The sequence below is a fragment of the Accipiter gentilis genome, chromosome W, assembly GCF_929443795.1.
Source record: "Accipiter gentilis chromosome W, bAccGen1.1, whole genome shotgun sequence".
NCBI lineage: Eukaryota > Metazoa > Chordata > Aves > Accipitriformes > Accipitridae > Astur > Astur gentilis.
In genome coordinates, this window is record NC_064918.1 from 4,267,667 (window position 1) to 4,284,222 (window position 16,556).

Below are 16,556 nucleotides of genomic sequence, written 5' to 3' on the forward strand. Positions count from 1 at the left end.
GTGACACAGCAGAAGAAGTTTTTGAGAATGGGAAGGAAATAATTGAAATCTTTTTGAAAGCCGGTTTTGCCATAAAAGAAAGTAAGGTCAAGGGACCTGCACAGGAGATCCAGTTTTTAGGAATAAAATGGCAAGATGGAAGTGATCAACAAAACAGCAGCTATGTCTCCACTGACTAATAAAAAGGAAACACAGTCCTTCTTAGGTGTCGTGGGGTTTTGGAGAATGCATATTCCAAATTACAGTCTGATTGTAAGCCCTCTCTATCAAGTGACCTGGAAGAAGACCAATTATAAATGGAGCCCTGAGCAATGACAAGCCTTTGAAAAAATTAAGCGGGAGATTGTTCATGCAGAAGCCCTTGGGCCAGTCTGGACAGCACAAGATGTAAAAAAATGTGCTCTACACTGCAGCTGGGGAGAATGGTCCTACCTGGAGCCCCTGGCAGAAACCACCTGGGGACACCCGAGGCCGACCCCTGGGGTTTTCGAGTTGAGGATATCGAGGATCTGAGGCTCGCTATACTCTGACTGCAAAAAAGAGATATTGGCAGCATATGAAGGAGTTTGAGCTGCCTCAGAAGTGGTTGGTACTGAGACACAGCTCTTCTTAGCACCCCGACTGCCAGTGCTGGGCTGGATGTTAAAAGGGAGGGTCTCCTCTACACATCATGCAACAGATACCACGTGGAGTAAGAGGATTGCACTGATCACACAGCGGGCTCGCATAGGAAACCCCAGTCACCCAGGAATTGTGGAAGTGATCACAGACTGGCCAGAAGGCAAAGATTTTGGAATGTCACCACAGGAGGAGGTGACACGGGCTGAAGAAGCCCTGCTGTATAATAAACTGTCAGAAAATGAGAGGCAATATGCCCTGTTCACTGATGGGTCCTGTCGCATTGTGGGAAAGCATCGAAGGTGGAAGGCTGCTGTATGGAGTCCTACACGACAAGTTGCAGAAACTGCTGAATGAGGAGGTGAATCGAGTCAGTTTGCAGAGGTGAAAGCCATCCAGCTAGCGTTAGACATTGCTGAAAAAGTGGCCAGTGCTCTATCTCTATACTGACTCATGGATGGTGGCAAATGCCCTGTGGGGGTGGCTACAGCAATGGAAGAAGGGCAACTGGCAGCGCAGAGGTAAACCCATCTGGTCTGCCTCACTGTGGCAAGATATCGCTGTTCGGATAGAGAAGCTAGTGGTAAAAGTACGTCACGTAGATGCTCATGTACCCAAGAGTCGAGCCACTGAAGAACATCAAAACAACCAGCAGGCGGATCAGGCCGCCAAGATTGAAGTGTCTCAGGTGGACCTGGACTGGCAACATAAGGGTGAGCTATTTATGGCTCTGTGGGCCCATGATACCTCAGGCCATCAGGGAAGAGATGCAACATATAGATGGGCTCGAGATCGAGGGGTGGACCTGACCATGGACACTATCGCGCAGGTTATCCATGAATGTGAAACATGTGCTGCAATTAAGCAGGCCAAGCAGTTAAAGCCCCTGTGGTATGGAGGGCAATGGCTGAAATATAAATTTGGGGAAGCCTGGCAGATTGACTATATCCCACTCCCACAAACTCGCCAAGGCAAGCGCTGTGTGCTTACAGTGGTGGAAGCAACCACCGGATGGCTGGAAACATATTCTGTACCCCATGCCACTGCCCGGAACACTATCCTGGCCCTTGAGAAGCAGGTCTTGTGGTGACATGGCACCCCAGAAAGAATTGAGTCAGACAACGGGACTCATTTCCAAAACAACCTCATAGACACCTGGGCCAAAGAGCATGGCATTGAGTGGGTCTATCATATCCCCTATCATGCACCAGCCTCTGGGAAAATTGAGCGATACAATGGACTGTTAAAAGCTACATTGAAAGCAATGGGGGGTGGAACTTTCAAACATTGGGATACACATTTAGCAAAAGCCACCTGGTTAGTCAACACCAGAGGATCTGCAAATCGGGGTGGCCTTGCCCAGTCAGAATTTTTACATACTGTAGAAGGGGATAAAGTCCCTGTAGTGCACATGAAAAATATGTTAGGGAAGACAGTTTGGGTTACTCCTGCCTCAGGCAAATGTAAACCCATTCATGGGATTGCTTTTGCTCAAGGGCCTGGGTACACTTGGTGGGTTGATGCGAAAAGATGGAGAAGTCCGATGTGTGCCTCAAGGGGATTTGATTTTAGGTGGGAATAGCCAATTAATTAAACTGTATGATATTAGTTGCTATATAACCCTGCTACTGTATGTTATCATTACTATAATTGTTATATGCTATATCCATAGTACTATAGTAACAATCATTTGGATCAAGCAAGAAAGAACTGTGATAAAACTGAGCAAAGCGCAGTAGTGATGGAACCAGAACTGACTCCAGCATGCAACAATCCAACGGTGCACACCATCCTCCTGCTGCGTCAAATGTCATCTGCTCGTTACACCGCACTGAAGCCCAATTCTGCTCTACTGACTGAGAGGACTTTGCACCATCCCTCCTGCCCAGAATGACTGGTATGACAGATGGAGCCCAGAGTCGGAAACTAAATGAACTCAACAAATGTTTTATGAACATAACTCATGAACTAAAGGAATGATATTGCTGTGTGTGTATACATATATATATATATATCATTGTTCATATGTCTCAAAGGGATGGAAAGGTGATGATGATTGATCAGGATGTAACTAAAGGTATGGGAACTGAGCATGACGTCAATGGTCTAGAATAAGGGGTGGATACTGTCCTGGTTTCAGCTGGGATAGAGTTAACTGTCTTCCTAGTAGCTGGTACAGTGCTATGTTTGGAGTTCAGCATGTGAAGAATGTTGATAACACTGATGTTTTCAGTTGTTGCTCAGTAGTGTTTAGACTAAAGTCAAGGATTTTTCAGCTTCTCATGCCCAGCCATTGCACAAGAAGTTGGCACAGGACACAACCAGTGCACCTGACCCAAACTGGCCAACGGTGTATTCCATACCATGGGACATCCCATCTAGTATAGGAACTGGGAAGTGGGGGCAGGGAATCGCTGCTCGGGGACTAGCTGGGTGTTGGTCGGCGGGTGGTGAGCAATTGCCCTGCACATCATTTGTACATTCCAATCCTTTTATTACTACTGTTGTCATTTTATTAGTGTTATCTTTATCATTATTAGTTTCTTCTTTTCTGTTCTATTAAACCGTTCTTATCTCAACCCACGAGTTTTACTTTTTTTTCCCCAATTTTCTCCCCCATCCCATTGGATGGGGGGGAGTGAGTGAGCGGCTGCGTGGTGCTTAGTTGCTGGCTGGGGTTAAACCACGACATTATCATTATCGTTATTAGTTTCTTCTTTTCTGTTCTATTAAACTGTTGTTATCTCAAGCCATGAGTTTTACTTATTTTTTCTGATTCTCTCCCCCATTCCACTGGGTGGGGTGGAGTGAGTGAGTGGCTGTGTGGTGCTTAGTTGCTGGCTGGGGTTAAACCATGACAACAGGAGACTGTCAAAACTGAATAGCACGCCTTCACTTAGCTAAACAACACCTGCCTAACCCCTGTCTTGAGGGTTGTTTCCATGGATGGATTGAAAAAGCTTTTATTCAGATCTGACCCCAGCACTGACCAGGTTATAATGTATCATACAAAGGCCCATAATGATAGAGCCATCTGTTGGTTTTCCGTGACGTTAGCCTAGCAGCACTATTACAGTGTATAAAAATGAGGAGGAACAATTACTTCCTGCAGTTCCAGGCCCTTAGAAGGGGAAAAGTTCTTGGTGTACAAATACAAAAAGGATTCTCCTATAGAAAAAGCATTACTGAACTGTCTTCAGAAACATCGTCACACAGTGGTGCATTCTGCCATATTCACATTGTTATTTCACAGTATGCTGCATTGTTTTGCTTTGATGTTTTACAAGAAAGGAGTTACTTTTACATCATTTGAATATACAAGGGCTGATGTTTAATAGGTTGTCTATGTTGTACTCAGGAAGTCTAATTAATAATTTTAGTCTAATAATCCAAATAAAATATAAACCTCATCTAAATTTTTTATTTATCTTTGAAAGCACGTAATTAGGGTTTGATAATAAAATGTTATGTGGGCAAATTTCCTTCAGTGAGACATGGGAAAATGTTGTCTTCTGACAGACTTATACCAAAGAGTTTTTGATGAGGTCCCTGGATAAAGTCATTTAAATAGTTTTCTGTTGTCGCTCCTAGGCATCTGGTGGCATTATGTAGTAGTCTTTCAGACCTCTCTTTTAAGGAATCCTAAAAGAAAAGGTAACTGAGAGCTGGCAACAACTAACGAGAAGAAAAATGTAATTATGAGAAATTATCATACTGATTTAAAGAAGTGGGATAGAGCTAATTAAGAAGTAGGAACAAGAGTAATCGTACAGCAGAAGCTTCACCCCCCCAGCAGTGCAGCTGTGCTCAGAGAGGGGGTTAAATCTAGAGCAGAGCAAGTCTGAGCTCTGGGAGCCTGTAGAGGAGCACAGTGGAATGTTTTCAAACCTCCTCCCCCCAAGCAGCACAGGGGGATGAGGAATGGGGGTTGCAGTCAGTTCATCACGTATTGTCTCTGCTGTTCCTTCCTCCACACGCTCTTCCCCTGCTCCAGTGTGAGGTCCCACCCACAGGAGACAGTCCTCCACAAACTTCTCTAACATGGGTCCTTCCCACGGGCTGCAGTTCACGAACTGATCCAGCATGGGTCCCTTCCATGGATTGCAGTCCTTCAGGAACAGACTGCTCCAGCGTGGGTCCCCCATAGCGTTACAGGTCCTGCCAGCAAACCTGCTCCAGTGTAGGCTCTCCGTGGGGTCACAGGTTCCTTCAGGGCACATCCACCTGCTCCAGCATGGGGTCCTCCATGGGCTGCAGGGGGACAGCCTACTTCACCATGGTCTTCACCATGGGCTGCAGAGGAATCTCTGCTCTGGTGCCTGGAGCACCTCCTCCCCCTCCTTCTTCACTGACCTTGGTGTCTGCAGCATTGTTTCTCTCACATATTCTCACTCCTCTCTTCTGGGTGCTGTTGTGCAGCAGTTTTTCCCCCTTCTTAAATATGTTATCACAGAGGCACCATCACCATCGCTGACTGGCTTAGCCTTGGCCAGCAGCAGGTCCATCTTGGAGCCGGCTAGCACTGGCTCTATTGGACATATGGGAAGCTTCTAGCATCTTCTCACAGAAGCCACCCCTGTAGCTCCCCTGCTACCAAAACCTTGCCACAGAAACCCAATATAGACATTTTTCTTATCTTGTTGCAAAGACTGTAAAAGAATAACTTGGTAATCATCAGGCTATGGATGTGATTAAACTGTTGCTGGTGTGCTGGTTGGGGTTATCTCACTTCTGCCTTGCCCTCTGTCTCTGTGTGTCTCATCTGAAAAGTAGGTTGTCGGCTATTGGAGGCAGAAACTGTGAACAGAGCTGCCAGGCTCTGCAGTAATGCAGATAAAAAAACAAAATAAGAGAGCTGCAGGCAGGCGAGCCCCCAGGGACAGTGGCTACAGAAAAGCAGGGATACAGGCAATTAAGCATAAACTTCTATCAAAGAAGCAGAGATGTAAAGTAACTGGCCAGGCTCTGCCCTGTGGACGCCGGTATGAGAAATCAGTGCTGAGGATTTACCATGGTTTTTCCCCTTGTGGATTGTCTAGCCACAGACTGGCCTATAAGTGGTTTTTGCTCAACTGGAGCTGCTTGGATGTGTGTTAGATGTAGATCAAGGCTACAGTGTTAGTTGTAGAAACAGCTCTCTGGCTTTTTTTGTGTTGCATAAAATGGTTGTGTGGTGCTCCTTAGGTCAAAGGTGGAAGAGCATAGAGACTGCCGAGCTATTCCTATTACATTTAACCATTTCACCTGTTTAAAAGCAGACCTTGCCTTTCCAAGTAGCATCATAACCTCTCCTGCCCTTGCTACCCATGCTACATCTTGCCTTGTTCTTTCCACATGGGCATTTTTCCTTCCCTTCCCTCTGCATCTGCATTCCTAGGAGCACAGAGGTGATTCTTTTTTGGGGGTCTCTGGAAGCTGCTGCTCTGGTTACAGGTAGTTGGACAGTTAAGTGCTTTGGATTGCTGGCTTCTGCTTTAGCCCACAGTTTGCTCTGTTGGTGAGTGGTAAAGCATCTTGTGTGTATTTTGTTTAAGCTGCAGAAATCATTGAAATGAGCTCTGTAGCTCTTTTGTAGTTACTAGGAAGCAGGATGCAAAGCTCCTCTTGATCTTTTTATATGAGCACCCCTTTTTGGGCAGGGAGGGAGAGTCAGGAAGGGATCTTTGTACCCTGTGCAGCTCAGCCATTGTGCCGGGTACTGGAGCTTTGAGCCGAATATGTGAAGAGGTGTCTGTGCTTCTCCACTTGCTGTTAGTCAGCATGAAATCCAAAGAGTGTCATTTCTGTTGTGGGTATGTTGAATTGGCTGAATTGAATCATCTTTATTCACTTTTCCTAGCAAGTAGGAACCAGGTATGAATGAAATGAGAAATGATAATAAATATTAGTGATAGTGAGAAGAGGTGCATGTCCTGAGAAGCTTTCTGTCTGCACTGAAATGGAGTAGAAGGTAGGTTTGGTAGTGAAAACATTACTTTTTTTTTTTTCCTTTTATTATGCTAGGCCAGTACAGGATTCACAGAGTTAGCTATCAAAAGGAAAAAAACACCAGGTGAGATTCTGACCGCATTCACAGCCCACAGTTAAGACTTTTCTCCAAATTTTGTTTTCAGCTGTGAGAAAACAGCTGTAGTTTATCAAATTGTGAGCTGCAGTCAATATTTCTCCAGGAATTTTCTATACTCTTTAAAAAAAAAATAAATCAGTAAAGTCCTGATGAATACACTTGACAGTATTGCAGCCTTTTTGGCGGGGGGGGGGGGGGGGGGGGGGGGAGTTTTGGGTAATGGCTTTTCAGCTTGGGCATACATACCATGAACCAGTAGCTTTCAGGAGTTGTTCAGTGCTTTGTTTTTTGTAAAAAGAGATGGATGTAACTCCTCAGTCCTGCTTGTGACTCATCCATAAGCCAGGTTTGCAGTTAAACACAGGCTCTCTAGGTTTGTTAAGGAGGGGGGGGGGGGGTAAACTTTAAAAACCTCCTTGGTGGCAGCAGCTACACTGACATTTCAGATTTGGTTTCTTAACCTCCAAAGGACTTGTGATCATTAGAGAAAAATGTCAACTGGACCATACCAATGTACAGTCAGAAAAATACATCATGTAGTCATGCTGGTTACAACAGGGAACTAGTGATCAGTAGAGGAAAAGGAACTGCTGATTTTTAGTCTGAAACAACTGCTGGGCTCAACAGGATGAAAGCACAGCTTATCCAGGTCTGTTATACTTGATGTAGTTTGGCCAATCAGCCAGGAAACACTGCATAAAATTTGTCATTGATTCTTAAATGTAAGCAGTGATGAAATCCCTTCACAGAGAACAGATACCACTCACTGTCATGGTTTAACCCCAGCCAGCAACTAAGCACCACGCAGCCACTCACTCCACCCCACCCAGTGGGATGGGGGAGAAAATCGGAAGGAAAAAGGTAAAACTCATGGGTTGAGATAAGAACAGTTTAATACAACAGAAAGGAAGAAACTAATAATGATAATAACAATAATAAAATGACAATAATAACAATAAAATAATTAGAATACGCAAAAGTGATGCACAATGCAATTGCTCACCACTCACCGACCGATGCCCAGTTAGTTCCCGAGCAGCAATCTGCCCCCCCCAGGTCAACCCCCCCCAGTTTATATACTGGACATGATGTCACATGGTATGGAATATCCCTTTGGCCACTTTGGGTCAGCTTCCCTGGCTGTGTCCCCTCCCAACTTCTTGTACCCCTCCAGCTTTCTTGCTGGCTGGGCATGAGAAGCTGAAAAATCCTTGACAGTATAAACACTACTTAGCAGCAACTGAAAACATCAGTGTGTTATCAACATTCTTCTCATGCTGAATCCAAAACATAGCACTATACCAGCTACTAGAAAGAAAATTAACTCTATCCCAGCCAAAACCAGGACATTCACTAATAGATTTTGCTACCATGAATAATGACATTTAGTTCATTCATGCCTATGGTATTGTGTCATTGTTAGAAAAACACTGGAGGAAGGACTTTTGTGAACTGTTGTGCATTCATAGAGATTAATTTTAGACAGTTGGATGATGGTTTTTGCATTTTGTGTATATTAACTACTTACTAGCTAGGACCCAGTTTTTCTTTCTCAATTAGGAAGTTTTTTTTGCATCTGGCTGAACATCTTTAAACAAACAATTAAGAAAACCTAACATACTGCAGAATGGGCTAGTCTAACTGAATTGAAGAAGATGCAAACAAGTCTTTACAACTGTTCTTGGTAATCCGTTAGTATAGGGTAGAAAAGACAACTGTTTTATTACTTGGTAGAAATTTTGGGATTGGATGAAATCTATGGATGAACCAGCGTCGTACATAAAAAGCACAACTTTCAGCCCACTTCTAGAAGATGATAACACCTTTACCAGCTATTTTCTTCAAGGTGCCAGGTTGAATAAAGTGCTTTACAGTGCAGGACAACTAAATCAGTAATGTTTATATGATCTGAAAGGCTGTATTCATTTTCTGGATAAACTGGTTGTGTTTAAGCAAAAACTATTTTGCATAATTTTTCCTCTTCTTATAAGTAAAATTTTAAAGAAAACAGAAGGCAATTTTTGATACCTATGAGCTGTCCTGATGTTTAATTACATAGCTTGTAGGAAGGAGATCTCGTTTTAACTCATTGTGTCTCACAGAAGCCACCCCTGTAGCCCTCCTGCTACCAAAACCTTGCCATGCAAACCCAATACACAGGGCTCATATGAGACCATTGTAGCCACTAGCATATTAGGCATTTTGATTAAATATCTCACCTTTGTACAAAGACACATTATGTGTACAGGGACTCTAACGTGACTTTTCATTTCCTTAATGAAGCTCTTCACTGCTTAGCTACAGACTGGTCCTCATAAGAAAGAAAACTATCAATATGAGAGACAATCAGATGAGCAAAACATCTAGTTTAAGCTTTTTACTTCCAGGCTGAGGCACAGCAGGGTGTTCAGGTGGTTTAGCAAGATCAGAAGTTGAGACTTTTGCTCATGCGTCACTAGAAATGGGCTTTCCTTCTGCTGCAGTTAATCACCTGTTTAGAGGATCCCAGTGTTACCTATGCACTGGCAGTGGGTACTTAGGTCCATTAGTTTGTGGCTGAATCCAGAATCCCTTCATTGTGAAAGCAGCTTATTGAAATGGCTGTGTTATTTGTCTACTATGTCTTACTGTGGCCAAATAAGCAAATGCAGTTTGAGGTTTTATTTTTTCCAGGCAAGAAAATCAATGTAGGAAAAATCCAGAGGAAAAAGGCAAAAATGTTTATGATGAATAACTAAATAAAGCTGAAAGAGGGCTAGCTAAATATGAATTCAAATGTAGATGCAAACATTCCTAAGTATTTGAAAAGTGTAAGTATAAACAGTAGGTAGAGATGCTTGAATGTTTTGCAAGCTCTGTATACCTAACAATAATGTGTGAAAATAAAAGGATGTAGAAGGAATACAGGGATTAAAATTAAGAACAAAGTCATTATCATATGAAATAAACCTTTCATAAGAAAAATCGTAGGATAGCTCCAAGTTTAGATAAAACACTGCACAATATATGCTAGGGAACAATCAGTAAAGGAAGGATGGATGGGGAAGAGTCATCTTCTCCCAATCCTGGTACTTATGAGTGAGTAGTAACCATGATAACCATTACTACATGTGCTGTGTTTGGTGTTAAAGTGATCATTTGTTAAACTTCTCTTTTCTTTCTGTTTTTATTTCTAGGTCTCTTCCTTATCTTAGGCTTGATACTTTACCCTGCAGGTTGGGGATGCCAGAAAGCAATAAGTTATTGTGGACCTTATGCTTCTGCTTACAAACTAGGAGACTGCTCCTTGAGCTGGGCTTTCTACACAGCCATTGGTGGCACTATTCTGACGTTCATCTGTGCAGTCTTCTCGGCACAAGCTGAAATAGCCACATCCAGTGACAAAGTGCAAGAAGAAATAGAAGGAGGAAAAAAACTTATCTGCCTCCTTTAACTCCAGTGGGAAAAACACCAGCGTGTGGATCTTAATTTGCTTTCCATTGACTGGACAAGCAGATCCACTTACCTGTTTCCACCATTTGTGTGATTGAGCCCCATGCATTCCAGTCCTGAACTACTGAAATGGTCCTTCTTCCTTGCTGGGCAATGAGGATAAAAGGATCCCAAGAAAGCAGAATATAAATACTTGGGAATTGTTTTGTTTCATTCTATTATCAGGATGCAGTGGAATTTATTAATCCGATTGGGGAGGTGCGGAATCGTGTATATAGCAGGAATGTTATTGTTATAACTGACAAATTCTTATTGATCGGATTGCCTTACCTTGGTCACTTTGAAGAATTTGGATTTAAAATAATAAAAGCCAGCACATTTTTTTTCTTATACAAAAGAGAAGCTTTGTTTCCAAGGGCTCCCCTCACCTGTGAATATTTCACCACCACCTGATTTGGTACCATACTTTTTTCATTGAGGTGCTTTTTGATACTGAACTTCTTTAAAGTATAGTGCCTTCTTGGATAGTAAGTATATGATGGAGAGAGCAAAGTTGACATGACACCATTTACACCAATCTTTAAGCAGTTAAAGTTGAGTCCCTGTCAGGTTTCTTTGTCTTGAAACTTATAGTGCAAGGTGTGTGCCGCTTGTTACTTAGCAGGTAAATGATTCTGGTTTCATTTACTGGGCAAAGAAGCTGTTGTTACATTGGCTTTCACCTGATTCTGATAAAATTGTTAGAAATCCCACTGTTAGAAATATTTCTACAGCCTTTATTAGAAACTCCTGAAATCCCAAGCAGATGCCCACTCCCCATGGCACAGCTGGGCATTATGTCGTGATTGCCAACAGCCTGGCCTGGGCTTTAGCTTCTCCTACAAATGTAGATCACACATTGGACTTTAACAGTATTATTCTTTCTCTTGCCAGTGAAACCTCATTCCTAGTCTACAGATCAGTCTGTCTCATGTCCCAGAGCCAGCTGAGTCCTTAAGAAATTTACATTTTTTCAGGAAGTCATGCCAAATTCTAAATGGCTGGGAAGATCTTTTCCCATTTTTTTAACCACATGTAGTATGGACCCTTTTCCAACTAAATCAGCAGAAATAAACCAGACCTTGCCACAAATGATATTCCTTTCTCAAAGGCAGTTGGTTGTATTACTTGTGGTGTCGCATCACTTACTAGAACTATTTCTGAAAACAAATTTAAAAGGTATTTTTTAAAAAAAGGAATTCTGCAACTGTGGCTTAGGAGCATTGGGAAGAATTAATCTGAGAATGTCCTGGTTTCAGCTGGGATAGAGTTAACTGTCTTCCTAGTAGCTGGTACAGTGCTATGTTTGGAGTTCAGCATGTGAAGAATGTTGATAACACTGATGTTTTCAGTTGTTGCTCAGTAGTGTTTAGACTAAAGTCAAGGATTTTTCAGCTTCTCATGCCCAGCCATTGCACAAGAAGTTGGCACAGGACACAGCCAGGGAACCTGACCCAAAGTGGCCAATGGTATATTCCATACCATGTGACGTCCCATCTAGTTTTAGGAACTGGGAAGTGGGGGGGCGGGGAATCGACGCTCGGGGACTAGCTGGGTGTCGGTCGGCGGGTGGTGAGCAATTGCCCTGCGCATCATTTGTACATTCCAATCCTTTCATTACTACTGTTGTCATTTTATTAGTGTTATCATTATCATTATTAGTTTCTTCTTTTCTGTTCTATTAAACCGTTCTTATCTCAACCCACAAGTTTTACTTCTTTTTCCCAATTTCCTCCCCCATCCCACTGGATGGGGGGGAGTGAGTGAGCGGCTGCGTGGTGCTTAGTTGCTGGCTGGGCTGAAACCACAACAGAGAAATAACTCTAATGAAATACTAAGTGGATTTTAGACTCCTCTTCTTACTTCTTGGTAATGTTTAACATCATCCAATGCTAGCGCTGTTCTCCATCACTTCACTGTATAATATGGAGCAGAGATTCTCATTTATGCCTGGTCAGTCCATTAAAGTGTGCCACTAGTTATTTATAGATATTAAAAAATTGTTGTTACTGTACAGGTAGATAGCTAATTTCAATACACTGCTCAAGTCATTCACAATACAAGAGTTGTTCAGCAGCCAGGACTAGCCTTGAGCATGGGCGAACACCAGCAGTTGTGATGTTTGAGCACCCCTTCAGTGCCTGCTGTGCAGCACAGACATCACCTTGGCCCAGCCAAGCTATGGAGCAAACCAGGCCCAGCTCCCTGCTTGTGCACATCTGTGCCCAGTGTGCATTCAAGCCACATGCTAGATGGATATGGAGGTGATCTCTGAGCCACTGTGCAAAAACCAATGTCAACTTCTGCTGATATTAAAAAGAGATTGTTTTAATCTAGCCTTTTCTTGCATTCACCTGCTTCTGCAGCCCACTTCCACCATATTCTAGTTTAAAACAAGTAATTAACTTTTAAATATTTAATTTAAAAAAACAAAGTTATGATGGACTGGAACCATTTATGCCATCTGCCTGCACAAAGCAAGATTTTAACAAATCAAAATTACTAGCACAAAGCAGTGTCTGAGGACAAAAATCACAGTCAGCATGTCCTGTCCACACCTGTATTTTTCTTCTTGTTTTTTCCTTTAACACACAAACATACCATCTGAAGAGCATGCACTTGGCTTGTCCAGCACAGCTGCAAGGTGATTCAAACCATTCTTCTGATGTTCCTCCTGAGCCCCCTACTGGAGTGTGTGCTGCAGAGGCTGGGGCACTAGCTCCGCTGTCCTTTGGCTTAGAAGTAAACAATGACCAAGCTTCATATACGTTACTACCCAACCTCTGCAAGTGATCTACAGAACACTTAGAAAAAATCTAATAGTGGGGTTTTTAAGTATAAAGGAAGTATTTTCAGTGGCATGTTTTGCTTTTGTTTGCATTTGTAGCCAAGAAGAACCAGCTTTTCTGCTTGTTGCTGTTATACTATCAACTTGCTCTGCAACAGTGTAATCAACTAACTTGCAAGAACAGCCATGTTCATCACACAGCACAGATAGAGGACAGGCTGGGAAAAAATACAGAAAAAAAAATCAGAATTTCTTTTTCTCAGGGTTCTGTTTTTCTAGCAAGTGATAAGATGGTATATATTGCAGATCCAGGTGTAGGGTATACTCATTAAATTTGACAGCTGTTTAAAGTCGTTCCTGAATTTCACCTCAGCAGTAGCTTTCAAAGATGTTTTAGGGGGAAAAAAAAAAAAAAGACACATCAGCTTGAAGCTAATTTAATTAATTTCATAGGGGGACTGCAGAGTGTAACTACTCATTAATGTACATGCACTGCATAAGATCTAGAAGAACTTGCTGTGGATTCTTTAAAACCTGTGTGGCAATTAGTTCAGTTTAACTTTGGTTTTGTGGTATTGAAGAATTCTTCAAACATCTGTGGTTTGATCAACTTTGTACTTATATTCTGTAAAGTGCCATAGACCTTTTTTTAAAAATTGTAGCTTTTAAAATATATATTTATACATATATATAAACTTGTGTGAGATGTGCAATAACAGGAATGGGTTTTGGCTTTGGGTTTTTTTGTTTGGGTTTTTTTGGTTTATTTTTTATGGTTTTGGTTTTAAACAAGATATTTGAAAAGTGACTTCCCAGGGAAGAAGTGCCTGGAGTTTTGATAGTGTGGACAAACCAAGCGTAGAGTAATGCAACAAAATCACTGATTTTGAAGATGAATACAACAGTAGTAATAGTAGCTTAAAGATTTAAACAAAAACCTCTTCTAGATTGATTTGAAATACTCAGATCTATATAATACAGACAATTAAAATGTGAAGCTCTATCCATCTCTGGCAATATACAATCTAAAAGCTGAAAAGGCTCAGCAAGTTTTCTTAATGTGCTTTATTTATAATGTGGCACTGCAAAAAACATTCCTATTGAGCTATTTCTGGGTTGTCTCTATCACCTTTGTATCTATTTTACTTAATAAAGTTCTCTAAATTCTGAGATTTTTGTTTTTTCCAGCCAAATCATTTCCATTTTGCATTGTTATCCCACATCAGAGTATCTCATATCCTAGTGGTAAACAGAGTAGTTCAGGTCTTCCTTGAAAGCGGCAGGCACTGGTGCCTACCACAAGGAATGGACAGAGACCAACAAAAGCAGAGCATGGCAGCAACATATACACCACAGCCACCTTATGTAGGAAGAGAGGCTGTGGCAATCCAGCTAGAGTAGGTTTTGAGCCATAGTTTATTTGTGATACTGTTATTCTATTCTTAAATCACCACTATGTACATTTGTTAGCATGAATGATGTACCTAATGTGTTATTTTAATCTAAATTTAAATTAAAATGTGAGCATTTTTAATCACAGTTCTCTTCCCTGTGCTGTCTTCTGTGTGTGTTGCTTGCTTTCCCAACTTAGTGCTTACAACTAGACTGTACAAATCAGGGGAATTATCTCCCCACAACAACACTTAAATTGTGCAATAATTTTAATCATAAAACATGACTCTTTCATGCTGCACAACTGTGCTTACCATTTACAAGAAAGTTTAAAACCTGTTTAGTCTGCTGCCACTACTACCCTAGATCTGTAAATTACGAAGAAACAGATCAAGTTGATGAAGAATTTCACTACTAAATGATGCATGCATGTGCAGGTGTCTTCAAAAACTCACATCTGTTATCTCCCAAAATATTCCTGACTACCTCAGAGCACTGTTCTCTGTATTGTGTATTTGCAAACGTAACTACGTCATAGTGGTCTAGATGAACTCATTTTGCCATTCAAAGAAAACCTGGTAATAAATTCAGTACTAGAGAGCAGGTGTTACAGTTGATATGATATGAAAAAAAAAAATCAACAGACTGTGATAGTGCCTAAAAAAAAAAAAAAAGCAAGACACAGCAGTGATACAGAAGTGTCAATTCATAGACAGAAATTAGGAAAATAAACAGTACCAAAGCAATGCTGTTTTCAGCAACTTCATTTTACTTTCAATAATGTTTTAGGATTCGCTTAATACCTGTAGAATTTCATTCAGTAATGACAGAACATGTTTAGATTTTAACCCTCTTAAGTTTACAGCACAAGAAAGTAGGCTGCAAGTGTTTAAGAATTTTCTTCATAACAGCTGAGTAGACTAATTCTTGTTACCCTAATGTATTATTTTGATAGTGGATATTTTGTTTCCCCAATTCAGCAGAATTACAGCATTTATATACAGAATTATAAAAACCAAGTGAGACTTTTACATAGATCAGCCACCCTGCATGTTATCCTGACCTTTAAAAGAAAAATCCCTATATTGTTCAAAACTATACAGAGCAAACATCCAGGAAAAAAGTCTTTTTTAATTCTATGACACTGTGTTAATACAATAAATATACAAAACTTCTGAACTACTCAGACATGCAACAGAGGGACAGAAGAAGTGCATTTGTAGAGAACCATGACATTCACCAGGATGGCAGAGCATTGTTAGTAATTTACAAAATATACAAACATCCCCCAGATAAATAAAACCAACTCCTAAATTACAGATCAATGACTGCAGACATTCCAGTGTTTAAACTTCATACTTTGTACTCAATTTGCTACAATACTGCAAAATGACAACTTAAGTGAGTGCCATACTCTAATTAATAAGAGACTGTAAAATCTAGTTTTAGTTAGGTACAAAATATTTTAACAAATATCAGCCTTCTGTTGTCAAAGCTAAACTCAAACTTCTCCCTCCCTTTTGGGCTGCAAAGTGTCTGAGATTTCTGGTTTAAACAATTCACGTGTAACTGAACATTGAATTTCACTTAGGAGGTTTAAATCTGTACATTCAACCCATGACATTACAAATCAACAACCCCTATACACAGAACATTAAATATGTTTTCTCAAAGAGTAGTTAAACATTTTTGGGGAAACAAAAAATCTACCTGCTAAATTCAGGTTTTATTCCTACTGTTTTTTTCCATAATATATTCTGGTAATGTATGTTATTATGCAATCTTAAAACTTAAATTAAATTGCAAGGATGATGTCCCTAGGATTCATATCCAAGAGAATTGCTTAAATTTAGATTTTAAAGTAATCCATAGTAGAGTTCCTAGATATATTCCTCAAGTTAAATTAAAAAGATTATGAAAAGAACAATCTTGATATACAGCTGCTAGAAGTGTGATGCCTGATCTAAACAGAAAATTGGGGCTTTTGTCTGGAAAGCTTTTAGTAACATTCCACACAAATTTAAGTTCAATGCTAGCATGTCCACTAGTATAGAATTTTAGAGCCCCTATTACACAGAATATTTAAATTACTTTTAACTTCATGATGCAGAGAATATTTAGAAGCATGTATATTCATTAATATGAATTTCCACATAGGTGAAACTACTACATTTATCCAAATTCAAGTTGGATTTAAAGAAATTTGTAAAAGAAATGAGA

At 40.8% G+C, this 16,556-nt stretch overlaps 1 protein-coding gene and 1 pseudogene across 1 annotated transcript in view; one reads left to right on the forward strand and one right to left on the reverse strand.

Moving 5' to 3' along the window:
- Positions 1-16,556, reverse strand: part of LOC126035342 (uncharacterized) — a 171,909-nt gene that overhangs the window by 10,420 nt on the left and 144,933 nt on the right. The gene's annotated exons all lie outside the window — the stretch shown is intronic.
- Positions 9,451-13,251, forward strand: LOC126035545 (uncharacterized; annotated as a pseudogene).